This window comes from Platichthys flesus, chromosome 22, assembly GCF_949316205.1.
Source record: "Platichthys flesus chromosome 22, fPlaFle2.1, whole genome shotgun sequence".
Lineage (NCBI taxonomy): Eukaryota > Metazoa > Chordata > Actinopteri > Pleuronectiformes > Pleuronectidae > Platichthys > Platichthys flesus.
The window spans coordinates 3,944,902-3,969,972 of NC_084966.1; the positions used below are offsets into that span (position 1 = coordinate 3,944,902).

The 25,071-nt window shown below is 45.7% G+C and overlaps 1 protein-coding gene and 1 pseudogene across 1 annotated transcript in view; one reads left to right on the forward strand and one right to left on the reverse strand.

The window, feature by feature from the left end:
- Positions 1-3,103, forward strand: part of cfap221 (cilia and flagella associated protein 221) — a 41,262-nt gene extending 38,159 nt beyond the window's left edge. The window contains exon 24 of the mRNA XM_062380898.1: positions 2,966-3,103. The gene's annotated coding sequence lies outside the window, so the exon portion shown is untranslated. The remainder of the gene's footprint in view (positions 1-2,965) is intronic.
- A 9,066-nt stretch (positions 3,104-12,169) lies between these two features.
- The window catches only part of LOC133933676 (gamma-aminobutyric acid receptor subunit gamma-3-like), a 57,746-nt pseudogene continuing 44,844 nt past the window's right edge, over positions 12,170-25,071 (reverse strand).

A 25,071-nucleotide genomic window follows, 5' to 3' on the forward strand; every position in this document is an offset into this window, starting at 1 on the left:
GTAATGTACATGTAATCATGGGGCCATTAGCCGTAGTTGATGAGAGTGGTCGACCTCGAGGCCACTTTCCTCTCTCTCTCGCTCGCCCCTCTCCTCCTGCTATTGATGCATTGAATTGGAACTCGGCAGATCCGAGGAGGAGCGAGGCCGCTGTCCCTGCAGATGATCACAGATCCCAGCTGAACAGCTCCTCAGAGGAGAGTGGATGTTTTCTTATTAAGCAGGTGCACACTCGAGGACCAACAACCCATGTGATGTGCATGAAAGGACGGCGTCTTGTGTCCTCTTTCCCTGATCAAAGGAAGATTGGTAGAACGTTTTCCTCTTTCATTCCGTCCATTTGCTGAGAGCTTGAGGTGCTGGACACAGTTTCTCCACATCTCCTCTTCCGTATATAGTTTAATGACTGAGAAAGTAATTGAATCTGTATTTTTTTATTACAAATCAAGCTTTTAAAGAGGGTGATGATAAAAAAAACAATGTTTTACTAGTCATTTAAATTGGATATGACTGATAAAACCTATCTGAGATCGGATGTGTCACTGCCGAAGAAGGAAAGCTGATTTGTACCTTCATCGTGGAGGTTATGTTTTCACCTATATGTGCGATTGGGACATTTTCACCTGTCCACCAGCGAATAATTCATGGATCGTGGTTGATAAGACGAGGATCGGCTGGCAGGACAGAGCCGGGGACATGACCTGCCAAATATATTAATATTATCCTGCAGGTGTTTAAACATCCCTGAACTGTAATAGTTATATAAACATTTATAAACACTTTCCCCTTGAATCTCTCACTGGTCCTGAAATGTGCTTTTTCTCCATTTTTCCATCATCCCACCTGCAAACCACTGGAGCACACAAAACCATCATGCATTCTTATTTTTGTACTCTCCCTTTGTTCTGCACTTCTTCTCTTTCGATCATTCTCTCCTTCACGTTGGAGCTTTGTTCATTTGTCTGTATATATAGCACAAACAAAGCAAATGACGTGACAGTAATGTGATACATCTTCATCAACACATTAATAGACAAACGCTATCTAAGAACATTCATTCGCTGTCGTCCTCCCACTCTCAAGCTCTGCGGCAGTTCAGCAATACAACTTGACATTTCTTGCCAAGATTTCACTAAAGGTGTGATTCTAACATCACACACGCACACACACACACACACACGCACACACTCGCTCTTTCCCAGTCACCCAACACTGACTGCATAACGACAACAACGCGGCAGCAGTTTCCCGGTAAATGACATGACACAAGACTTCACCTCCACATCTGCCATCTGCGGTTACACGTCTTCAGCTGACGACCGTGATCAGCGGCTGAAAAGGCCGATGCATGTACACATGTACACACAGATGATTCACCTCTCACACACACACACACACACACACACACACACACACACGTCTCTGCTGTTAAACAAGTGACGAGAACATCCGGCGTGAACGGGCAACAATGACTTTTTAATTACAGCTTCTTTTGAGGATCTCCACCTGCTGCCACATACGCCTGCTGGATTTGCAGACACACACCCACACACACACAGACACACACACACACAGGCACATGCTAGCTCATGTTGATGTGTCGATTTTGCCGCTTCAACATTTAAACACAAGCAACTGTGGGAAGAGGAGAGAGAAAAGGCTGAATACGCGTCTGATTGGGTTATAAATAGTCTCAATGTAGTCTCTGCCTCGTCAGTGCACAGCAGTGTTTGTTTGTGGCATTGGCAGGGCGGGGGGCGGGGGGGGGGATGTTTGGTGTGCATGTGGATATACGTGTGTGTGTGTATGTGTGTGATGGAGATATAGTGCGACAGAATATAGTGCGACAGAAAGAGAGAAAGGCAGAGTGTGCATTCAGAAAAAATTCCATCCGGAGTGTCTTCAGCTCGCAGGGATGAAGCCTGAATATTTTATTTGACTCGAGCTCAAAAGGAGACATGGTGGTGGGGGTGGTAAAAAAAGAGAAAGGGAAAGAGAAAGTGTCTCCAGCTTCTGAAAGAGCCGGTGTGTTTAAAGCTCCTCTACTTGACATGATTGCACCCTTCACTCTCACGTGTATGGGTTTTGTGTCGTCAGACCAATTAGGCAGTCGAGTGTCTGCAATGGCGGCTTTAAGAAAACACTCCAATCAATACCGTGGGCGTTTCAGCCCCACATCTCTGTGCAGGAGAGAAAAGGGTTGATTCTGACAAACATATCAACCTGTGTATTGTGATCGTGGTCATGTTGACTCTCCTGTTAGACAGTGGAAAGGGGGAGGTGTCCTCAAGTCAAGGAAGGGCAGGGTTCACTTATTGAGTGGAGGTCCAGGGATGTGGGTGGAAGTTGCTCTGCACGTTTTCTGCCCTGGTGTTGCTTCTCACACCTGACGGATGCAAAACTGAATAAAAACTATACGAATACAAATATCTTATAACTGACAACAGGTGTATTTGCTCTGTAAAAGACCAGAGGTGAAGATATAGTCCCTGTAGACACCAACTGGACTGAAGCTCTGTTAGCCAACGTGTTGTAAAAGTAAATGAACTTCTCAAAACCACTCCCTGGTTCGATATCCTCTTCCGACAGATTTAGTCTCCGTCTGTCCTCGTTCACGTCGTCTCTGCAGCGTGTCCCACAGGGAGTGAGACACAAGTTCATCTTCCTCACACACCCTCATCTTCCACTGAATGAGTTTCCTGGTGCATGCTGGGAGAAGCTCTCCCCCCCTCATGACTCTGACATTGACAAGTCGTAGAGGTATATTCATAAAATCTGTCCGGGGCAAATCCAAACCTGTGAGCACATTCCAACGGCTGAAATTAAGTTTCTTTGGCCCTGAATTCCTTCAAACCCTTTCTGATATTAGATCAAAAAAACTTGCAACAACATTTAAAAGCTTCTTCATCTCAATACCGAGGAGAAACCAGGTGCGTTATTGACTAAATTCCACTTCCTGTCCCAGTTGTTGCTGCTCTGAACGTTGCACCTCTGGCATCTGGCATCTGGCCTCGTCCTCTCCCGACTCCTGAGAGCGTCCCCGCTCGGCAGCAGCTGCCAGAAGATCGGTGCTGATTCTGCCTCAGGTTTGTACTTTTTTTTGTTGTTGTATTTTCTTAAATGGAAATAAAAACTCTGCATGGCAAGAGACAGCCCTGCGTCTGGATTGGTGTTCCACCTGGCTCCATTTCTAAAGGCGAAGACAGATGATGGCTTGTAGCCGAGGTCGGGGGTGAGGACTGAAAACCTTTTGTTTGTTTTCCCCGCCTCACATCTCGTATCCATCTAGACCCCCACCGGTCCGGCTCGCATGGGGCTTCTCAAGGTCTTTTGTGTGATTCAGATGAAAGCAAACCAATGTGAGTGCTTAGAATCCTTTTAGTCCACCGCCCATAAAGAACATGAAGTGTGTGAATACACGGCAGGTCGATGCCAAGTGGGAGCCGATCATCTTTTGTTATTATTCTACTACACGATCGCACAATCTGCCAGTTTGGACTTGAACTCCAAAGGGATCCGTGGTTTGGAGAAGAAAAAGCCATATTGTGAAACCAGCCAAGCAGCTAAAACACAAACCGAGAGTGGTACCAGAAATATCCCAACAGCCGACCTCGGGAGTGTGCGGGCCCGGTGGTGACAGCTGGTGGACGTGCTGATTGGGCCTCAGGTTCCCACTTTGCTGAGCCGCCGCAGATGTTTGGACGACGGCCGCTCATTTCTCTTAATCACTCGGCGATAATGAGCGTGATGGTCCGAGGATTTCCCCCGAGCCGTGGTTTGTGTAGACAGTGAAACAGAAAGACTACCGCTCTGCTTTTTCTGGATGTTCATCCATCCGGTAAGATTCTTGTGTTTGGTCTGTTTTGCATCAAAACAAGACATTCTCATTATTATATCTTTATATCCAATTCTCAATGGCTGATTCTCGCACAAGCTGGAGGCGTTTCGACGGAAACACAGGTTATCTGTGAGGAGGAAGAGTTCATATTTCATCTGTGAGGAGGAAGAAGAGTTCACATTTCATCTGTGAGAAGGAAGAAGAGTTCACATTTCATCTGTGAGGAGGAAGAAGAGTCCACATTTCATCTGTGAGGAGGAAGAGTTCATATTTCATCTGTGAGGAGGAAGAAGAGTTCACATTTCATCTCCGAGGAGGAAGAAGAGTCCACATTTCATCTGTGAGGAGGAAGAAGAGTTCACATTTCATCTATGAGGAGGAAGAAGAGTTCACATTTCATCTTTGAGGAGGAAGAAGAGTTATCATTTCATCTGTGAGGAGGAAGAGTTCATGTTTCATCTGTGAGGAGGAAGAAGAGTTCACATTTCATCTGTGAGGAGGAAGAAGAGTTCACATTTCATCTGTGAGGAGGAAGAAGAGATCACATTTAATCTGTGAGGAGGAAGAAGAGTTCACATTTCATCTGTAAGGAGGAAGAAGAGTTCACATTTCATCTGTAAGGAGGAAGAAGAGTTCACATTTCATCGGTGAGGAGGAAGAAGAGTTCACATGTCATCTGTAAGGAGGAAGAAGAGTTCACATTTCATCTGTAAGGAGGAAGAAGAGTTCACATTTCATCTTTGAGGAGGAAGAAGAGTTCACATTTCAACTGAATTGCTAGAAAATCAATACTTGGCGACAATCTCTCCTCCCCCCCGCCTTTGCAAACTCCATTTGACAAGATACATGCAATTTGTAAAATATACTCTGAAGTGCAGAAACAGCACCGGAGCTTTCAGCCCCCCCCCCTCACAGCGCCTTGTCGATGCAGAGCAGCCTTAAATGGTTTGATTGTTAAATGTGTGTGGTTGTTAAAGTGGAGTCGGAGCAGGAAAGCAGGAGAAGGTAAACTTAGAAAAGTTTTTAACCACAGCCCAGGAGCTGGTTTTAATGGTTTTTCTGCCACGTTCACGGCTGTTTTATATGGAAAGGAAGGAAAGCACATTGTTAAAGCTGCACTCGGCAATAAATGTGAGATTTATGTCGCACATTAATGTCTTTCAGCTCGTTGTTTGCTCGCCCATGACTTTAATGCTTCGTTCACTATCCTCTCTCTATACGTCTATCGTCCTAATACCTGGAGGATCTGTCTGATTGGTATTTTGAATTGGAAAGTTTCCCCTTGGGCCAACGAAGTTCAATCTCTGGGAATCTACTCTTTACTTTAGGCACAGAGTCAGAAGCCGGATTCATTTTAAATAAAGTTGTCATTGTGCGTCTTTCTGTCTTTCTGCTCTGCTGAGTTGTAAACATTTCCGCATTTGGCTGAAATCTCCTGAACCTCGCCAACTAATCGATTTCCCCAGAGTTTCCATTAAATGAAAAAGCTCAGATGATGCTCACATGTCTTGCGGGTTGGACACAGGCCTTTATTCCACAATCCAATTTGCAACCGTAATGAAAAGGAAACACTCTTGTTAACATTTTTGGGGGAAACTCTTCAGAATATCAGTTTGATTCAGGCAGGCAGAGATTGTTGTTCCCTCCATCACAATCACAGTGTTCTGCTGCTTCACGCTGATTTAGCTTTCTCCTGTTTGACTTTCATATTTAGCCCTGATTAACAATTAAACATATTCTCAGCTCACTTTCAAAATTTGAGTTTTTAAAGCAGCGTTCTTCTTCCTGCGTCGCCCTCGGCTGCTTCCTGCTCATAAGGAGAAGAAATAAATGACAACGTCTGAAACCCCCCCGACCGTCCCCCTGCAAGACGTTAAGATTCAGGTTGAGTAGAAAGGTATTTTTTAAATTTTTCATGCCTCATATAGTTCTGAAATTGCTGTGAAGTTTCCATTAACGCCAGCAGATATATATACGACAAAAAGCGCTCATGCAGTAAACTACACACACACACATAAACACACACACATGCAGCAGTTTACAGCATCGATTGTGGATAAGGGATATATTCTTCATCTTTCATTCCTGTGTTGTGAAGCGGACACACTCCACCAGCAGCTCATGGGTTCGTCTGCTGCTGCAGCTCAAAACCACTCCAGAGGAAAACACAGCAACACACTGCGGCTGCACAACTTCCCAGCAACTTGCTACTGGTAAATAATTAAAGCTGGAAATGGATGAACCAGACCACCGGTGTCATTTCTGTTGTTTTAGAGAATACTTAAAGCAGCGTGCGTTCAGAGAAGTGGCGTCTAATCAATACATTGTCATGAGGCACCAGCAACAGGGGTTTCACTTATTATGATTTATGGTATTTAATAATTTATCACTAAACTAAAACCCCTGTAACTTTGCTCAGCTTCATTTTATCAGGATCATTTTTGGCCCGGACAATATTAAGATGTTTTTCTATAGATTGCATAATTGCAGATGTGATATTTACTATTTACAAATCTGTTCGGCTGATATGAAATCTCATTTATTTTAGTTTGGTCCCAGCTGGTAACAGCGAAATGAGATTTGTTTGCGTTTTGAGTGTCGTTAATTGTAGAAAGTATTTAACATTCAACTTGATTTATGAATGAGCAACTTTTTCATGTCCACTGTGTTTTCATTTTACGCATATGGAACTATCTCTCGGTCAGCAGGACATGTCATAGGCTCACATCTCAAAATGTCTGCATATTCTTGGGCCTCAAAGCTGAAACGACAACCAGGCTTCAGTTTAGAAGTTGTGTTCATTTTTACAGTGATTGTAAATCTCCTTTGTGTTGTGCAGTGCAACATTCTCCTTGTCCCGTGTGATGAGGGAACATCTCATTGGGTCCCTCCCATCCTGTCACCGATCAGGACTCAATCCTGCTGCACCGTAGCATGACTGTAATGATTTAATCCTCGTGGGCCCTGACACAGGATCTGTTGTTCACTTCCATTGGGTCATAAATCTTCCGGTTTCTTCAGCCGCAGCGGTTTCATCTGTTTATCGTTTATTATTTGTGTTGTCACGTTCCTCCACCTGCTGCTGAAGGGGAAATAAACTCAGATGGTTCAGAGAGAGAGAACTGATAATGACCCCGGCATGATTTTGTTCCCATTATTATGAGGAAGGTTCATATCAGTGCATCATGAAACTGGGCAGCCGGTGGAGATTTGGCAGAGACGCGTGCAACAGCCCTATCTCGCCCTATCTCGCCCAATTCTCACACTCATTCCAGGTCTGTGTACTTTCTTATCAGGAAGTTGTGAGAAGAAATTAACATGCTTAGAATTTGTTCCATGCTCGAGTGATTTAAGGGAGAAAAGAGTTTTTGAATAAGGTTTAAACCCATCAATACTCCAACTGGTGCCACAGTATTAAAACCAGTGTTGGGAACCAGTCAGGAGATCTGTGATGTAGCTGCGATTCCAGAGCGGACCAGTATCTTAAAATCGAATCTGAAGTGTACCAGTGAGGTGACGCTGGGAGTTAATGTAATAATGCAAGATAAGATAATATGGTCCCTGTATAATGAACCTTAAAAGCTTGTGTAGTAGCACTTCAGAAAAACCACCCATCATAACAAACTTCTTGCATTATTCAAATTCACAATTGATCCTATCGTCTGGAAGTGATCAGCTTCTACTGGGAGAAGTAACAGAGAAGGAAGGAACGCCCCCGTGCACTGGTGAGACAAATATGTGAACACAATCAGCTTTTCACCGGCGCTTCTTCCCAGGCGGTGACGCTGCCTGAGGAAGCACCGCCACACCTGAGAGCCCTTTGTTATCAAAGTGGCGCCTCAGCCAACACTGGCACGGAGAGGTGGCAGGAACACTGAGATGTTCCCAAACGTGTGTGTGTGTTCCACAAGGAGACTCACAACCGGTTGTACCACCTCTGTCTGACACTGGTGCATTGATACGTCGGGCTGAGGAGTCACTTCCAGTCTCTGCTTTGTCATGGACCGTTTGGTTAATGTGCAGGAAGGACACACACACACACACACACACTAACCTGCAGTATTTATTGTCACAGTATATCTGTCAGACCGAGTCATATCTCAGGATCATTAATTGTTCATAAAGTGAACTACATCACAAATTCACAACTACCCAACACATAGTGTGTCTGTCTGTGTGTGTGTGTGTGTGTGTGTGTGTGTGTGTGTGTGTGTGTGTGTGTGTGTGTGTGTGTGTGTGTGTGTGTGTGTGTGTGTGTGTGTGTGTGTGTCTGGGGTTGTACTTTAATCTTGTGTGAGACCTGTCAGCCTCTTATTTATATCCTCCTCAGCTGTAGTGGGTGATTTAAAGCTTTATTTTTTTGTGACCCTGGGTTTTACCTCTCAGGCAACAGCTGAGCCTTCCTGTCCTCCTGCTGGAGGTCACTGGAGTGGTCCTCCTCCTGAGAGAGAGGATCCAACTCAGAAATACATAAAAGCAGATCCTCAGTCAAAGAAAAGAGCAGTAAAGGACAGTTTGTATATGATATAGATGGAGATATAGATTTTTGACATTAGAAATAGGAGTTTGAAGTTTTTGCTGACAGATAACTTTCAGCTGGTAGAAGGATTGTGATTTTCCTCACGTAGACACGATGAGGATATCGTATAATCTCAGTCCGACAGTCGCAGAGGGACTGTGGGAAGTTCAGGAAACAGACACCACTTTTTTAAAATTCACTTCATGTGTGTTTTTAATGTGTAAAGGCAAAGAAATATAGTTAATATTCCAAATATGACACAGTTTAGTAAAACTCATGAATATTTACAAAATGCTCCAATTAGGCCGTGAAAGCAAGTATCTTCATTTTAGGAATCTGAAATATAAACACTCAAATATAATATTATGTAATATAATGTGGTTCTTGTGCGAGTTTGATACACACCAGGTCTGCATTGCTATACGTTGCCTCCAGGAAATAGCCATGCCCCTTGACCTCTAAAGTCCAACGAGACATGGGCGGGAGAAAGACCTTAAACTTTCTCCCGCCCACTTGTCCTCGTCTGTTACCGAACCAGCTGCCAGCCACGTCAACGGAAGCACTGCATCGTCTCATGGTGTTACAGACCTAACCGGGAACTGTGATAAGTGTAGGTGGCTTGAGGCCGAGCGGTGGGATGCATGGTTTTCAACTCCCTGCTGAAACCGTTTAGTTGCCCCGGGGCTCGGGGGGGGGGGGGGGGCTCAGGGGCTCGGGGGCTCGGAGGGGCCCCCGAGAAAACTTGTTGTTTTGGCTAAATTTCTGGATAGTGGGAGGTAGAGGAGCTGCATCCTCCATCTTTATTTCCAGTGGGTGTTTAAGACTCATCTCAGACCGGAGCTCCTCAGTTTGGCTTTAGTATGTATTTACTCAACACATCATCTGAATGTTTCACCAAGCAGTCACTTGACTTCACCAAGCAGTCACTTGACTTCTGCTATGTTCATGTTTGACCCTCATTCTGGGGTTTGTCCCGTTTAGCCCAGAGATATACTTACTTTTATCCTGTTGCATTTGAGATAATGTCTTATGACCATAAGATAAGAAAGAATCATCCAAATACTTGACCTGGCAGCTTAAGACAAGACTTTGCTCCTGAAGACTCAACAACACGGGGAAGGATAATTCTCTCAGAGAGGTTCATCCTCACACAAGAAGACTTCACAGTAGCGCTTGACAAAAAGACGTTATTTATTAATATAAGCAATGTACCACGCACTAGAAAAAAGATACTTATTGTCACTCTAGATCCTGATTTCATAAAATGTGTTCCTTTTGAGTGCTGATCCAGGATCAGGGTGGCTTTTCTCTGTGTGCAGCCCCGCCCTACAGGGACCAGACTTTTTGGTGTAACTGGGAGATTAGGTCTCCCCGTTCCAGCGCTGATCCCGGGTCAGCACTCGGATTCCTAACACAGGTCCCAGTCAGTTGAAACACACAGGGTGATTTTCATCAAGACGTAGAAAATAGTGATTTTTGTTTTATTGAAGTATCTCAACAGACGAAGACACTTATAAAGTGTAGTAGAAATATCAGAGGTGAGGAGAGTTTACTGCTGTGTGGGCAAAGCTCGGGTCCGCTCAGTCAGCTCGTGGATATATAGACGGACAGATAGATAGATAGATAGAAAGATCTAATGTCAGAATACTAATGAAATTTCACTGTCTCACAGGAGCTAATATATTAAATCAGCAGAGTAAGTAATGGCCCACAGGGTAACAGCCCTTCTGCTGAATCTCCAGCGTCACTCGAGGCAATTTGATTTGTAATTACAAACCTCTGGACACGACACAAATGGGTCTGGAGGCCTTATGAATATGTAGCAGCCCTAAATATAAACTCATTTAGCGGCTCGAGCTGACTGACCTGGAACCAGTAGGACCCCGGCCTCGCTACCGGCCCTAACATACATTCCATAGATAACTGTATGAAAATAGAAACATTAATTAGATACATCTTACGTAAAAGCTTTTTCTCTGAACATACAAATACTGGGGTTGGGGGGGGGAGTCCTTTTTTTTCGTGTGTTTGTGTAGGGGAGGAGAGGGAGAAGGGGGGGGGGGGTGATTGTTCTACAAAGCCAAACGACTGCAAAAAACACCAAATAACAGTAAACAAAACTCTGTCGGTACCGTCCCTCCCTGTGTGTGTCTGTGTGTGTGGGTGCGTCTTTGCCACTTTACGTGTTTGAGAAGGGGGGGGGAGTCAACAATGATGTATTTATGGAGTTTATGGAGTATCACAATATATAGAACCAACTTTACAGCACATGTGATCGCACTAGAGACCCTAACCCTTTCATTATTCATCAGGAGAAAGACTCCAGCTCCACATGATGGAATGACTCTAGTGCTAAATAAACAGGCCACGTCCTGTATGTGTGTGTGTTTGTGTGTGTTTGTGTGTTTGTGTGCGATTCGGGGTTCAAATGGCTCGCGGCCAAAGCTAATGTTTATCCAGCTCGTTTGTTCCTGACATATTTTGTACTCCAAACAGTTTTCGTTGCGAACAATGATTTTCGTGGTTACCCAGAATTACATCATGTGCCCCTGAAAACCAAAGCATTGAAGGAATAGCTCATCGCTAATGGGTAATATGCTTATGTAACTGAAAGTTATTTACTTTAGTTGATGCAGTTTTTATACTTTTTGATGGGTTTTTATACCCATCTGTTAGCTGTAAATATCAGTCCACAGCACTGATCAATAGTTCAACACTAGTGATATAATAACAACTGATACATCTCTACTAAGGACACTAGTGCTGAGGAAACTAAATATATGCTGACGTCATCGAGACAAAAAGTAAACAAGTTCCAAGTTCGCAAAAACTTTGGAAAAGGTTAAATTACAAATCAGAGTGGCTCAGGCCACTAGTTGGAAAATTACAGTCGGTGCATTTCTCCAAATGTCAACCTATTCCTTCAAGCTCAACACACAAAAATAGATAAATAAGAGTAAAAGTGTGCAAAGTAAAAATGTGAAACTGTTTTGTCATATTGCACGAACCCTAATCTACATAATATGCCCGGAGATGAGATTATCATGTTAAGACTGTTGTGTGTTATGTGGTTCTCATACATTTGGCGTGAAAGGATCTGACCCAGCAGTCGGTAAAAAACACAAAATCTTCTTGGCTTCTACTGTAAAATGCATCGTCTGGTCACACAGCATCATGAACACAAGCTCACCGACTCAGGAAACAAGATTCTACCCGACAACCACGGCCCCTAGCTCATACTTAACAATCAACACCTGATGTGGGACTAATTCCAATAACCAGAAGAAGAATAATAAAGAAAACGTTACCATTGTTCAGAAGGAGAAACTAATTCTAGGGAACAAACCCCCCAAAAAAACAATGTGCTACAGAATGAGTGTTAGTTTGACACATTTCCGGTTTGTGAGAAGTTTGAGAAGTTTGTTCCGGGTTCGATTCCCCAAAGAATAAACAGCTGGGCATGCAGCGGTGTGACGGGTGAGGTAACAAAGATGAAGGGAACTCTGAAGCTGCGTCTCTCAGTGCGGCACCCTGTTTAAAGAAGGCACTATGGGTGCTTCGCCGTCTCGTCCAACCAAGGTTCAGCAACGCCAACCCCCACCCCCCCCCCCCCCCGTCCCCCGACGTCACAGCTGTCTTGTTGTTTGGTTTCCATTCAAGTTAGTGTTGACGGGCTCGTGGTTCCGCTGCTGAGCATTTGGTTCTCCTCGCAATGCCAGAGCTCAAAAGTATCGTTGCCTCTCCACCAATCCTGAGGCAGCGTGCCTCTCCCCCCCTCCGCAGAGTGGATCCCCCTCACTTCCTCTGCCACGCTTAGTTCTGACCTCTCATCATGAGCCGCGGAGTCCGGCGGGTTCAGCAAAGGGGGCTCGCGGATCGCGGCCCGTGAGCGACTAGAGGTAGAGGTAGCTGACCCAGTAGACGATGTTGAAGAGCAGGAAGGACGTGGGGAAGAACACCCGGGAGTAGGAGTCCAGCTCGCCGATGTTCACGTGGATCCGTCCTTTCCTCCAGCCGCCCTCTTTACACTCCTCGTAGCAGCAGAAGAAGCTCTTGCAGTCCTTCCCGTCCAGGCACTCGTACAGGCAGTTGTCGTCGTAGTCGTGCCAGAAGAGGGAGTTGCCCATGGGCATCATGGTGCGGGGGTTGCGACTCATGTTGAAAGACGAGTAGGCCTGTTGGGCGAGACGGGGGAAACAGTGTTATGGAAGCAGTTTGGAACATTTAGCTTAAGCAACAGCAGAACCTGTCCAGCTTTGATTTGTTCAGAGAATCAAAGACAGGGTCAGAGGTCAGTTAGCATTTATTTTTGTATTAAATGAGCCATAATATTGTAAAATGATAGTTGACAGGCCGAGTCTCACAAACCTATAAACCATATGATAACAGGAATAATTGTTTTTCCCACTGATTTGCTATCACATAATGCAGCTGGAGCCGGATTCCTGTTAAAGACAGGAGTGCTGAGCGAGTCCTCCAGAAGAGATTCATTATGTCACTGCCCCCCCGACGCCTGTGAAGCCGTGTGGGACAATCTAATTGGGGTAAAATCACCACACACGGTTTTCCCAGTCCCTCCACTCTGCTCTTAAAGGACGAGTGGGAGGGGAGAGAGAGAGAGAGAGAGAGAGAGAGAGAATTCAATGTGAGAGAGAGAACTGACTAAGTGGTTGGCACAAATGGTTTTCATCGATGGGGGGGTGGAGTGCGTGGGGGGGTATGAGGCTTCCCCATAGACAGTCGAGGACAGAATACAGCAGCGAGCCAGTTGTGCAGAGAACGGGGGACGTAACACAACTCAACTGTAAAAAAAAAAAAAGATCCTTCTACACTGGGAGGAAACAATGGAAAGAGCGGGGGGGGGGGTTCTGGAGAGAGACAGAGAGAGAGAGAGAAATGACAAATTCTGTTCCAGCGTGCACGGCAGGTTAACGCCCACACTGAGCACGAGGCTCTCGCACAGGAACCACTGCTAGTGAATAAAAAGGTTTCTGTCGAATGCACATACTGACGACATGTGTGTAACACACTGTGAAGTATACGTGTGTGTGTTTGTGTGTGTGTGTGTGTGTGTGTGGACACCCTATGGATTCAATCGATGTGCGTTTCTGAAGGCTGGTATTATTAGACCCAACATGCCGATGGCCTACATTCCATCGACTGTTTGTGTTATTTCATCTTGGTCGCACAACACAGGGACACAAATGTTCTCATGTCTCTGTTCTCACCCGTCTGTCCCCCTTTTGTAGTTCCCTCCCTGCGTGACGGAGACACAACATGCCTGTCTGTGTTTGTCTGTGTCCCTCTCTGGTCATTCTGCTGCTTTTGTGTGTCTCTGTCGGTTATTGGCTTCTCCTTGTAGTCGTCTCGTGTCGGTTTGCGTCACGTTTGTGCGTCTTTGCAGTTGTTCTTGGAGTGTCTTGGGTGACTATTTTGTGTCTTTTAGTAAAATGTTTACATCTCGTTTGTGTTTGTGTGTAGTAGTTCTGAATCCCTGCGGTTGTTTTGTGTCTTTGTAGTTGAATCAAGTGTGTTTCCGGTGGTTTGTGTCTCTTAATTGTTGTTGCCACACCGGGGCTTACCATTCTCTGCATCCGGGGGGGAGGTCTGCGTATACTGTAGGAGTAGTAGTTGAGCATGGCGTACTCGATCATGGCGGCGAAGACGAACAGGAAGCAGACGGTGACGAAGAGGTCCATGGCCGTCACGTAGGACACCCGGGGGAGAGAGTTCCTGGCCACCGTGCTCAGGGTGGTCATGGTCAGCACCGTGGTGATACCTGGGGGAGAAGGGAGCGAACAGATCTGTGGTCAGTGCCGGGGCGACCCAGTTGGTGATTATATAACATGTGGGAGGAGGTTTATTAATCACGTGAATAATGTATAAGGGGTATTCTGGGTAGATGTCCCCGTTCTGGCATCAATCCCGTCTTCTATTAAACACCCACAGAGGGGGTTTGATGCGAATGTGGAACAGCAGGATTGTTATAATACTCAAATTATCATATTTTTTTTTCCCCCTCTGTTATGTGAAAATGAATTTGTGGGTTAAGAACAGTGGAGCCACTTTTAATAAGGAGGAAAAACCTGACACCTCATCATGACTGAAACATGACTCGGCTCTGATTGGGCTGAAGTTGTGCAGACACGTTCAAAAAGTAAAAACCTGTTTTACTGGAAATCTTAAAAAGTTTTTCAAAAATATCATTGTTTTTCAAGGATCTTAAGATAATTAAAACAGGTTCTTTTTGTTGATGTTGTTTGTTTGGAAAGATGATTATCAGGAACTTCAAGTACAAAACTGACAGCAGCTGAAACAATAACACCATTATAGTTCTTTCTTTATTCTTCTTTACAAAGGAATCAAAAGATATTTTTCTGTATTCACATTTGAATTGAATTCTTTATAAAGTGAGTGAAAGAATTATTTAAGATTGTAGACGCAGATCACATTTCCATAAACAGTGAAATCCTTTTTCTTTTAATTTCTTTGGACAATAATGAGAAAAGTTAAGCGTAGAGTAAAGCTTTTATATTTAAGGTAGTACTTGTGAAAAGCACCTAGAACTAAATATGGCAAACTTTAGTTTTCTCTCCTCACTTCACAAGATCAATACTGTATTTTGTGTAAAAGAGAAAACTCAGTAATGTAAAGTTGAGAATGATTTTTGTGCCAAGTCAAGAATACAAATGTCACGAGCTACACACGTTGAACATTAATATAAGTTTACAGTACAGTTCACAGTTTTTAATCTTGCTCCTCCTGGACACGAAATGTCCTGTAACGTGTTGGACGTGTGAAGCCTCATTAAGACTGATGCACAGACTGGGGGTCATTACTTTGTCTCTGGAGAGGAGCGTCTCCCGTCCGTCCACTTGCCTTCCAGTGACAGTGATGACTGATGGAGCCGAGGCCGCGTCTCTCACATCATCTCAACTTCTGTGTCGTGGAAACTCACAAACCATTCGGGGAAAGTGTAATGGCCGAGTTGGGAATTAACTCAGGAGACGCCTGTTGACTGCTGATGCTGCTGCGAGACACTGACCCCAGGCCAGTTTAGCGTAGTTTACTGCCCAATGGGTACTTTGTCATATTGTGAAGATAATTGTATTTCTAGCTGGAGTTGTGTGACTTTAGTTTTCTCATTACTAATTATTCCCATTATTCATGGAAGCCTCACAGATTCAATCAGTTTGGTTTCATACAAAGAAGCGTAGAATAATTACAAGTTTGTATTTGTTTAAAGAAAATCATTACCCCCCCCCCCCCGTGATTGAGCTTGTGAGTTAAGGCTGATTCACGCTCAGCATCAGACTCGTGTACAGGAGCGCACGCAGCCTCCCGCCGCTCTCCGCTCTGCTTCTGGTTTCGTGCACGTCTCCTGGAAACTGGGAGAACTTTTAATTGTGCCTCGAGTGCCACCGTTTGAGAAACGACTCCCACGGAGCCTCGGAGGACAATGTGGTGTCGTCCCGGTGAAATTAAATCAATCCTTTTAAAGAGAGATGCCCACTGGGGGTATTGATATCTACTGCTGTGACAAACACACATCATTCTCTCTCTCTCTCCCCCCCCACCCCTCTTTGTCTTCATGGCACGTCTCCCCCTCCTCTCTCTCTCTCTCCCCCCCCCTCTCTCTCTCTCTTCCTTGCCTCTTTCATCCTCGTCTCCTACATGTCTTCATGGCATGTCTCACCCCTCCTCTGCCTCCCTGTCCCTCTCTCTCCCCCCCTCTCTCTCTCTCTCTCTTCTCTACCTATTTCATCCTCCTCTCCTTTGTGTCTTTCATGGCATGTCTCAGCCCTCCTCTCCCTCCCTGCCCCCCCCTCTCTCTCTCTCTCTCTCTCTCTCTCTCTCTCTTCTCTGCCTCTTTCATCCTCCTCTCCTTCCTGTCTTTCATGGCATGTCTCACCCCTCCTCTCCCTCCCTGCCCCCCCCCCCCCCTCTCTCTCTCTCTCTCTCTTCTCTCTCTCTCTCTCTCTCTTCTCTGCCTCTTTCATCCTCCTCTCCTTCCTGTCTTTCATGGCCGTGTGTGTGCCACTGTTTTTCGCCTGTGGTTTCCATAGAGACGAGTTGCTCCCAGTCTATTTCCAGCCTCCTCCTCTGGTCTAGTGCTCGTCTAGACTTTCTCTCTCTCTCTCTCTTTCCTCCTGCTCATTAGATTTAGGCTTCAATAGTTACACGACAACAACTCTGTGCTTCTAATTCCTTAAATCGGCCTCTGTGCTCGAAGCTTCAAACCAGTAAACAGTGGTGGGCTCGATAAAGCAGCAGGTGCATCGACCCCACTGGCTGCTCCCAGTTTGGGCTGCTGTTTCAAATCAAGGTCATGTGTGTGTCTGTTGCACAGCTTAGTGCATTCGCTGGGAGTTGTCGCTCCGTGATGCCATGGAAACCTGGTTGATTCCTGTGTGTGCCGGTGATCTGAGCGGCAGACGAGTTTCACCGCTACCGCCGGAGAACGAGAAGGGAGAAAAGTTCCAGTCGCCCCGAAAACAAAGCACACGGACCAATCACAGCAACACGGGAAGAACAGAGCCTCTGTATAAACCTGTGTCATGCGTGTGGAGTAGTGACAGGGGGGGGGGGGGGTGTTGTCTCGATACAGTCAAACATTTCAGATGTTGACCTTGCGTGTCCAGGGGGAAACCAGGTGGAGCCGACCCGCGCTTGTGTTCGTGGAGTGTCTTTAAAAAGTGGAACTGAGGTCCACAGTCAGGGATCAGCAGCCGGGTCATCACACTGTTTGGGTTTCATCCTGACGGCTGAGTCACAGTGGGCTCCTTGTGAGATCCTTGTAGGTTTGTCAGAATGAAATCTGCCATTTTCTGATACAGACAGAATCCACACGGTGTTTATGACTGTTGTCTGATTTGTTCACTGGAGGTCGGTTGTGTCCATCGAGCTTCATGATGAAGAGATTATAGATTTTAAATTGTTAATTAATCCTCTTCATCCTCTTTTTGAACAATATATTCTGATGTGTAAACTCTGGAGATCATGTTGGGCCTTTTTTAAGAAGTGATGAAATAATTTATCGAGTAAATTATCCGTGAACGAGTCCATCAGGAGAATAACCATTAATTCAAACTTTATGATGAGTAGTAATAGACTTTAAAGAGTCAAACCACCTGTAGCATTGCAGAGTTTTGTGCGTCTTTGGGTGTGAGTTACTTTATAGAAGCTTCCGTTTAGATTGAGCCTGACAGGAGCTCATATCTTGAAATGATTGGAATAAGAAATGTAAGTCAGATCAGGTTGTAGCGGAATAAACACACACATTCTTTTTTTAAACCATATGAACCACAAATGTACATCCGCTAAAAACCACTGTATCATCAGAAGCAATCACAGCAACGTCCTGACGTGATGAATTTCAAATTATGCAGCTATACCGGTTGAAGAGTATGATTTTTAAAAAGTGAAGCGCTCACAGCACACCGGGTCTGCCGCTCTCTGCTGCACGAGCCTTGTTTGTTTATGGTAATTACCCTGATGGTTTAAAATTAATGCTCGAGTGATTGAGGTTAAAATGCCGCGCGTGCACAACTTCCATCTAATCTGATTAGCGGCGTTTCACACACAATGCAGAGGCCTTGACTCAAAGCACGTCTCCCATGCATGTGATCAGTCAGACGGCTCTGCCCCCCCCCCCCCGGTCCCTTCTGACCAGCGACACACTTGGGATTTAACAGCCTCAGTAAGTTTCTCTAATTGAGTCACTCAGCGTTTCATTCCTGACGGACAGTTTGGTATCTATAGACGCCGGCTAAGTTTACTTTGTGTGGTTGGAAGTGGAGGCTGCTGCCGTCAGAAACACGACTCGTGTCTCAGGAACAAACCGAGTCGATCATCTTGCCAGTTTGTGTTGAACACTCGATTTAGACTCCTCCTGAGTTCAAGACGAGCTCCCGTCGCCTCCTCGCTGCCGCCTTGGTCGCTTTCCCACGGGGGAGCATTGTCAACTCCTTCACCCCGAGCAGACACATCCGCGATGACAAGCCCTTGTGTGAATGACAGCTCGCAGGGAAGCGTCAGGCTTTTAAATGTTTCACCATCACACTCATATCACGAGAAAGAAGCTATTTCGGTTCAGCTTGCTGCTCGGCAGTGCATGATATTTGAGGGTGTTGTTTGGCTTTTGAGGATTTTTGTCCTTGTGAAACCATGAAATCCAATGTTTTTCTGCTTCCTTCAAACTGTCAACAGGAGTTAAGTCGGTCTCAGACGTCAATCAGGAGGTGTCACCCTGTTTTTATATCATCAAATAACAAATTAAAACAAAACTAACAGGAAAAAGCACCTGAACAAACATCAGAGTGATAAGAACTCCCTGAAATGACCCGTGTCCCATCCACTAACATGGAGGAATCTGTATTTATGACCTGTCCTGCAGCCAAGATGACGATTCAAACTACACACCATAGATAAAACGTTTTCTTTTGAGATTGTTAAATTCTCCATTACCCTTGATAATGGATGTTATTCCCCCAGTTCCAGAACCAGCCCCTTGGGGGGGGGTGAGTTTACTTCCCCACCAACAACTGCCCTGTATCTCTGCCAGGATCCATCTGCGCTGCGGGGATTGAGGTCTAATGGGAATCAACCCGGACTTGGCTCCTCGCTTCCCCCCCCCGCCACTGTCCACACGTCCTTCTGTCGCAGGGCGAGCGGTGTGTGAGTGACAGCTCTTTGGAAACAGCACCTGGAACATGTTAGCAGCTTGTCAAGGCGCACAGCCCTGAAGCCTGGAGGAGCGGCGTTACTTTTCTTTTTTCCTTGGGTTTCAACCTCACCGCTATCCGACTGACCCCCCCCCCCCACACACACACCCCCTTCTGACATTTGTCCCTGCTGCTATCTGCCAAGAGGCCTTCACTTTGCTTTACACTCGTGCTCGGTCGCTCTCTTGTGCTCGGTGTTCTCCCTTCCTCTTATCTCCTCTTTCCTCTTTCAGCCGGGGGATCAGGTCTCGGGCCGACCTGAGAAACGGGGGGGGGGGGGCAATGTACGAGAGAAGAAAGGCTAAACGACTTTCTGTTGTCGAGCTGAATGGGGATGTTTATCAGGACCGGGACAGCTTGCTACCTGTTGTCTGGGGGAGATCACAAGGCTCTTACTGCCTTTGGTCCTGTAGCACGCTGCCACCCACATACTGTACGCTCTGCAGACAGACGGGTTGACAGAGTGATGGAGAGCAAGACGGCCACACACACACACACACACACATAGACAGACACACACACACACAATGCGATTAGGTAACAGCCGCAGCAGCTACAGGATCCTTCTTCTTTCCAAACAGAGGTGTCTGATGGATTAAAACGAATTAAATAGCTCTTGATGATGTTCGAGGTTGTTAAGCACATATCTCCTCCGCTCCTTCAAACACACTCCTCACTGCACTCTGGAGATAAGAACCTGGCTGTTGTTGTGTCTCTCTTCAGATATATATATATTTTTGGGGGAGTTTGATGTTCAGCTGTCATCACGTCAGCTTTCATCAGCTTAACGGCAAAAGGTAAACTGAGCCCAGATCAGACTGAAACGGTCTCATTACGATCGGCTTGCATTAGCGGAGGCACAAAGAGGGGAGGCTCCATTTGGTCCGGCACATGCGTGGGCAATAACGCTCGCTTATCACCGAATTCAATATAACATTAGACGGCTTTATTGTTCGGCTCTGGGTTAAGTTTCTTTCTCCGGGCTCCGGGCTTGGAGCGATAGCCACGGACAGAACTTCAATATAACTTCTTTATTGCCACAGAGATGTTCCAGATGACCTTCTGTGATATTGGCTCTCCGGCAGGCTGATGAAGGGCAGCCAGGGACGGAGTGGAATTAAAGCACCCCCGAGTGGTGTGCGCCGGCTCAATTCAAGTGACAGCCGGAGTGGAGGTAGAGGGAGGTCGGTGGAGTTGGCACGATTTGGTGCTCTGGGGTCAAGTGAGAAGATTTGTCTGGTGGGGTTTAATGAGGTTGGTCTTTCCTCCTCCTTCAGCAGGTATTACCAACGGGGGTAATTGGGGGATTCCTGGACGTGGAACCATGTGAGCAGGAGAAGTGATGAGCCACCGTTCACAGACTAGATTTCCAAAAGTGAAGCCAAATCACCACTGGCTGCAGCAGAGGTCATAAATCCCACCTCCTCCATGTTAGTGGATGGTACCTGGGCCTACCATCTAAGTCACTGTACTAGTCAAATACTTCTCTCACTTCTCTAAGTTAGTTTTTCCATTTGCTCGAGCTCGTGAATCCCCTGGGCCCCCCCCGCCCCCCTGCCCCCCCCCATCACTACAGCAGGAGTCTCCTAGGAGGCCATGTTGAATTGTAAGTCTTTAATTGAGCTTTCAGTTAAATGTCAGGTGTCTTTGTTGTTTGTGAACCCTACAGACTCGAGGTTAATTGCCTTCACAGCAACCGTTTCCTGTATTTGGTCGACCGCTCTGCGTTGTTTCTCTCCGGGGTCGTGAGGGAGAACCCCCCCCCCCCCCCCCCCCCCCCATGTTTACCAGTCATATTAAACCAGTCACTTTGAAAACCCAACTCTGCACACATCTGTTGCATTTCTCCTTAAGTTGCCTTTAAATTCAGAAATATCACCTTTTCCCCTCACTGATAACCCCGAGCAAAATGAAACCGTAAACTCATGGAAGTAAAATTACTATTTACCAGATCATTTTAAACATAAATCTTTTATAAAAGGAACTCACCTTGAATTTCAGCTCAAACAGGAAACCATGAGCAGCGTGCACAACATCATCATCCACAGGAAATCAAATGAACTAATGGCGGGCATGCAGCGGTGGGCGGGTGGGGGGGGGGAGATAATGCAAAGCAACTGTCAAGTCATGCAAAGAAAAAAAATAAGATTTCACAAGAGTTATGAAAAAAAAACAAGCCACAAGCACTGACAGGACTTCAAGATGTGATACAGTCGCACACGCACAGAGACAGACACACACATTTAGTCTTCCTTTGTTGTCCTTCATTACACAGCACTGCTCAGCGAAGTGCAAATATTCCAGTAATAAAACTGCGTTTGCTGGTAAATGACTGCAGCGACAGGGACTGACTTATTATATTCCATTTACCAATCAAAACAGAGAGATATCATCGCTCCCGCTTTCAAGCTGTCGCAGCCCAGATTGAACAGGAATTATCAAATCCTGCCGGCGACTTCCGATTCATTTCCCCACATTACGCTCGTGCAGCTTGAACGAGCTGCGGCAGGACATCTTATATCCTCTCGTGGGAGAATTCCCATCACTTCAATTAAAGCACAAAAACACTGATCTCTCACAGGGGAAGGAATTATCTGCCATTTTCTTTGGGTGAAAAACAGAACGGCGAGAAAGTATTGCAACAAATCACTGCTCCCAAATGATAGAGTTACATAAGGCTTTTTTTAAGTGCTGCTCTCAATAGCTCCCTGCAGAGCGGCATGGGGGGTGCGGGTGTGTACCTAGGGCCGTTCTAGCGGGTGTAGCGTCGCTCTTGATCCAGAAGGAGACCCAGGAGAGGACCACGGTCAGGATGCAGGGGATGTAGGTCTGGATTGTGAAGTAGCCCCATCCGTCTGCTCAGGTCAAAGTACACCGTCATCAATATGTAGTCACCTGTTGAGAGGGCAAGTGGCAGAGATTCAGTTTATTTCCTAAATATAAAGAAATATAACAACTTATGTTATATTCGCAGCCTTTAGGTTAAGTTTTTTACTTTCTCTATTCTTCCTGTGACACGTTTTCCTGGTGGATCTGTTCTGGCATGAAGTTCCATCGAGCCACATCACACGTGGCAGTCCAGGATCAGATTCAGGATCAGTGTTATGCTTCAGCGCTCAAACACAGGATTGCACTGCGCCGTTACCAGAATAACAATTGTAACTCAATCCAAAGTGTGATTTGTTCTTGTTACGAGCTGGTGCGATGCCACCGGACCTCCCTCCGCCCCGTGAGTCAAAACCACAAATGAAAACAAGCCTCAGATTTCTCATTTCCACTATTCACATCGGGACATCACAAAAAAACAGCCATTTTCCAGTCGGTAATTGACTCTTTTTCAAGCTGCAAATTTGCTCATTGTGTTGTAAGGTGACCCTGCTATTTTTGAAATACACTTTTTTCTCCTCATTTATAAACTACAGACCCTCCCTGAGGATCGGACTCAGCACACTGGCTCATGAGTAATTAAAAAGGTCTGAAACGTAGCTGGGAGCTAGTTCACGCTGTTTCTCAACGTGGTCATCAAAACAGAGGCCGGACCCACATTTTTCCGCAGACTCTACACACTTTATTAGAGAGCCCTGACAGTCAGCTGATTGTATAACATCACAGATCTGTATGTTAGGGTTTGGGGATGAGCAGAATCTGGGTGAAGTGTTTGCAAAAAAACAGCCAGGAGCCGAGGAGCGATCCCTGGGGAACGTTTTCTGTTGTGTTGAGCTGAAACCGTCTTAGAGCTTCATCAGCCCACTTTTATAACAACACAGTGAAAAGTGTTTTAAAGCCGCGCTGTAACATTTGAGGTCTTGCAGTAACTTTAATGAGGACTGTGCCTGTGCAGCAGAAAGGTGATAAACTCTCTGATCACACTAAATATCAAGAAGTGTTTAGTTTAGTGTGATAGAATGGAATCAGGTCTGGAGATAGAAGGGAGATAGTTGAGAAGAGGTGCGATTAATAAAAGAAAACGCTTCTCTCTAACCTGAGCGAAAACTAGAAAGAGTGATAGAAATGATTCCGCTGCCTCTTTAACAGTCCACAGATGTCTACAAGCATTTTGATTGACAGCAGCAGGGATATCGAGCTGCGCCACCCGGGGAACAAAAAGCCTTTGTCGTGCAGCCTTGACAACGTTCTAAGCATCGGAAGATTATTACATAAAATACCAGCGAGGATCCTGGTCACTCAGGTATTTCCGAGAAAAGGATGTTGACATTTGAAGAAGAAAAACCTCCTCCGCTCGCAGCCGAACCTCACATCAGTGGAACGGAGGGAGAGTGTCGCTGAAGCTGGTGCAGAGGAGGGTTTATCACTTTCACACTTTCTAACATGTGCCGGTGCAGAACATGAAAGTGAGGGTTTCTGTGGATGTCAGGGTTTGTTGTGAGGCACATGTGATCACCGCACAAAGCTCGGAGCAGAGCACTGTCAGAAAACCAGATATCTTTGGACATAGAAGTCGGCACTGGTCCATCAGGACTGAGGACGCCTCGAGTTAAAGTGCGAGTTTCACTTTAAAATATGCATTTGCTTGATATCTCCATCGTGTGCGAGTTCTGTCTCGTATCGTCAGTTGTGTAACATTATGGGATGGCTCTGCAGGATCTTTGCGAGCGTTTGATTTGCAGGGGTTGCCACTGAAAGCCAGATGTTTGCAGCTTTAGTATGAGTTCTGCTACACAACTCTTTCCAGTGTGAGGGCTGAAAGTGCAGGAACAACAGGAGCTGGAGTCGATGGGCGACACCAGGTCCCGGACACGTCTCTCCATCGCTGCTATTGGCTGAAAACTTTAACGATTACTTCAGGCTGTGGTTGACGAGGGTCTGAATTCTGTCCAGAGCTTCTTGCCACAAAAGATCAATACTGACATCTTTGTTCATATACTATAGAAAATTAAATGAAAGCCCTTTGATCCAGAGGGTGCAGCGGATGGTCCGTTCTACCGGGGCTCAACCCCCCCCGATCCCCACTGGCACAATTACATCCTGTGTATTTTGTCTTCATTTCTGGATAGTCGGTTAGATGCATTGTTTATCTTTATATAGTGCTCACTGTATATAGTGCTTGTGACAATAGGAATATACATTAATAACTATAACATAAACGATGCAATGATCATTTCTCCAATATTATTCCTGCAAATGTCTCATTTTATAACTGTTTAAGTTCCATTAGGGACTGAATGGAGGCTGCGGTGATACACACTCCCTCTCTCTCTCTCACTCTCTCTCTCTCTCTCTCTCTCTCTCTCTCTCTGTGCAGTGTGGTGACTTCTCTGCTGTAACTCTGTTTACCTTCTGTTAGGACACTAACAACCACTGTGCACACACTCCTGCAGAATACCCATTAGTCCCAGTAGCCTGCAATAAACCTGTCCACACACTCTGTCATGTTGCAGCGTCGGGTCCGCTTCCTGTTTGGAAGCGGACTCAGAAAACAAAAAAAGTATAATAGATGTATAGATATCATCATAATAAAACACGGTGTAGTCAGAGCACGTGGGGGGGGGGGGGGGGGGGGGGGGTTGTCAGTCATTTCACATTCTTCACAAACAGGCATTTGAAATATTTCCTTCTCGGACATGTAAAGAAAGAAAAAGGAAGAACACCAGCATTGTTTCTATTTAACAGCAGAACTGGGCATAATGGGAGCTTTTGAGGGAATTTGCAATGGGACCAGAGAACAAAGCACTCAGAGTGATTGGGATTCCACATCGGGGCCGTTTGAAGAGGACGCTGATGATTTGATAATGATGGTGGATTTGAGATCGGGGCTCCCGAGCGGCGCTGTGGACGGGGACTTGTCCACTCTGTCCTCATTAAAACAGCCCAACACCTCAAGTGTTTACGAGGGACGAGGGATGAAGCAGGGAGATCAGGGAGAGCGAGGAGGGAAGAGAAGCGCAGCACTTTCCAAGTTTGTCATGATGTAAATTAATCATAGGTATTTTTAGCCGGGAATCTAATCATCACGCCTGTGGAAAGTGAAA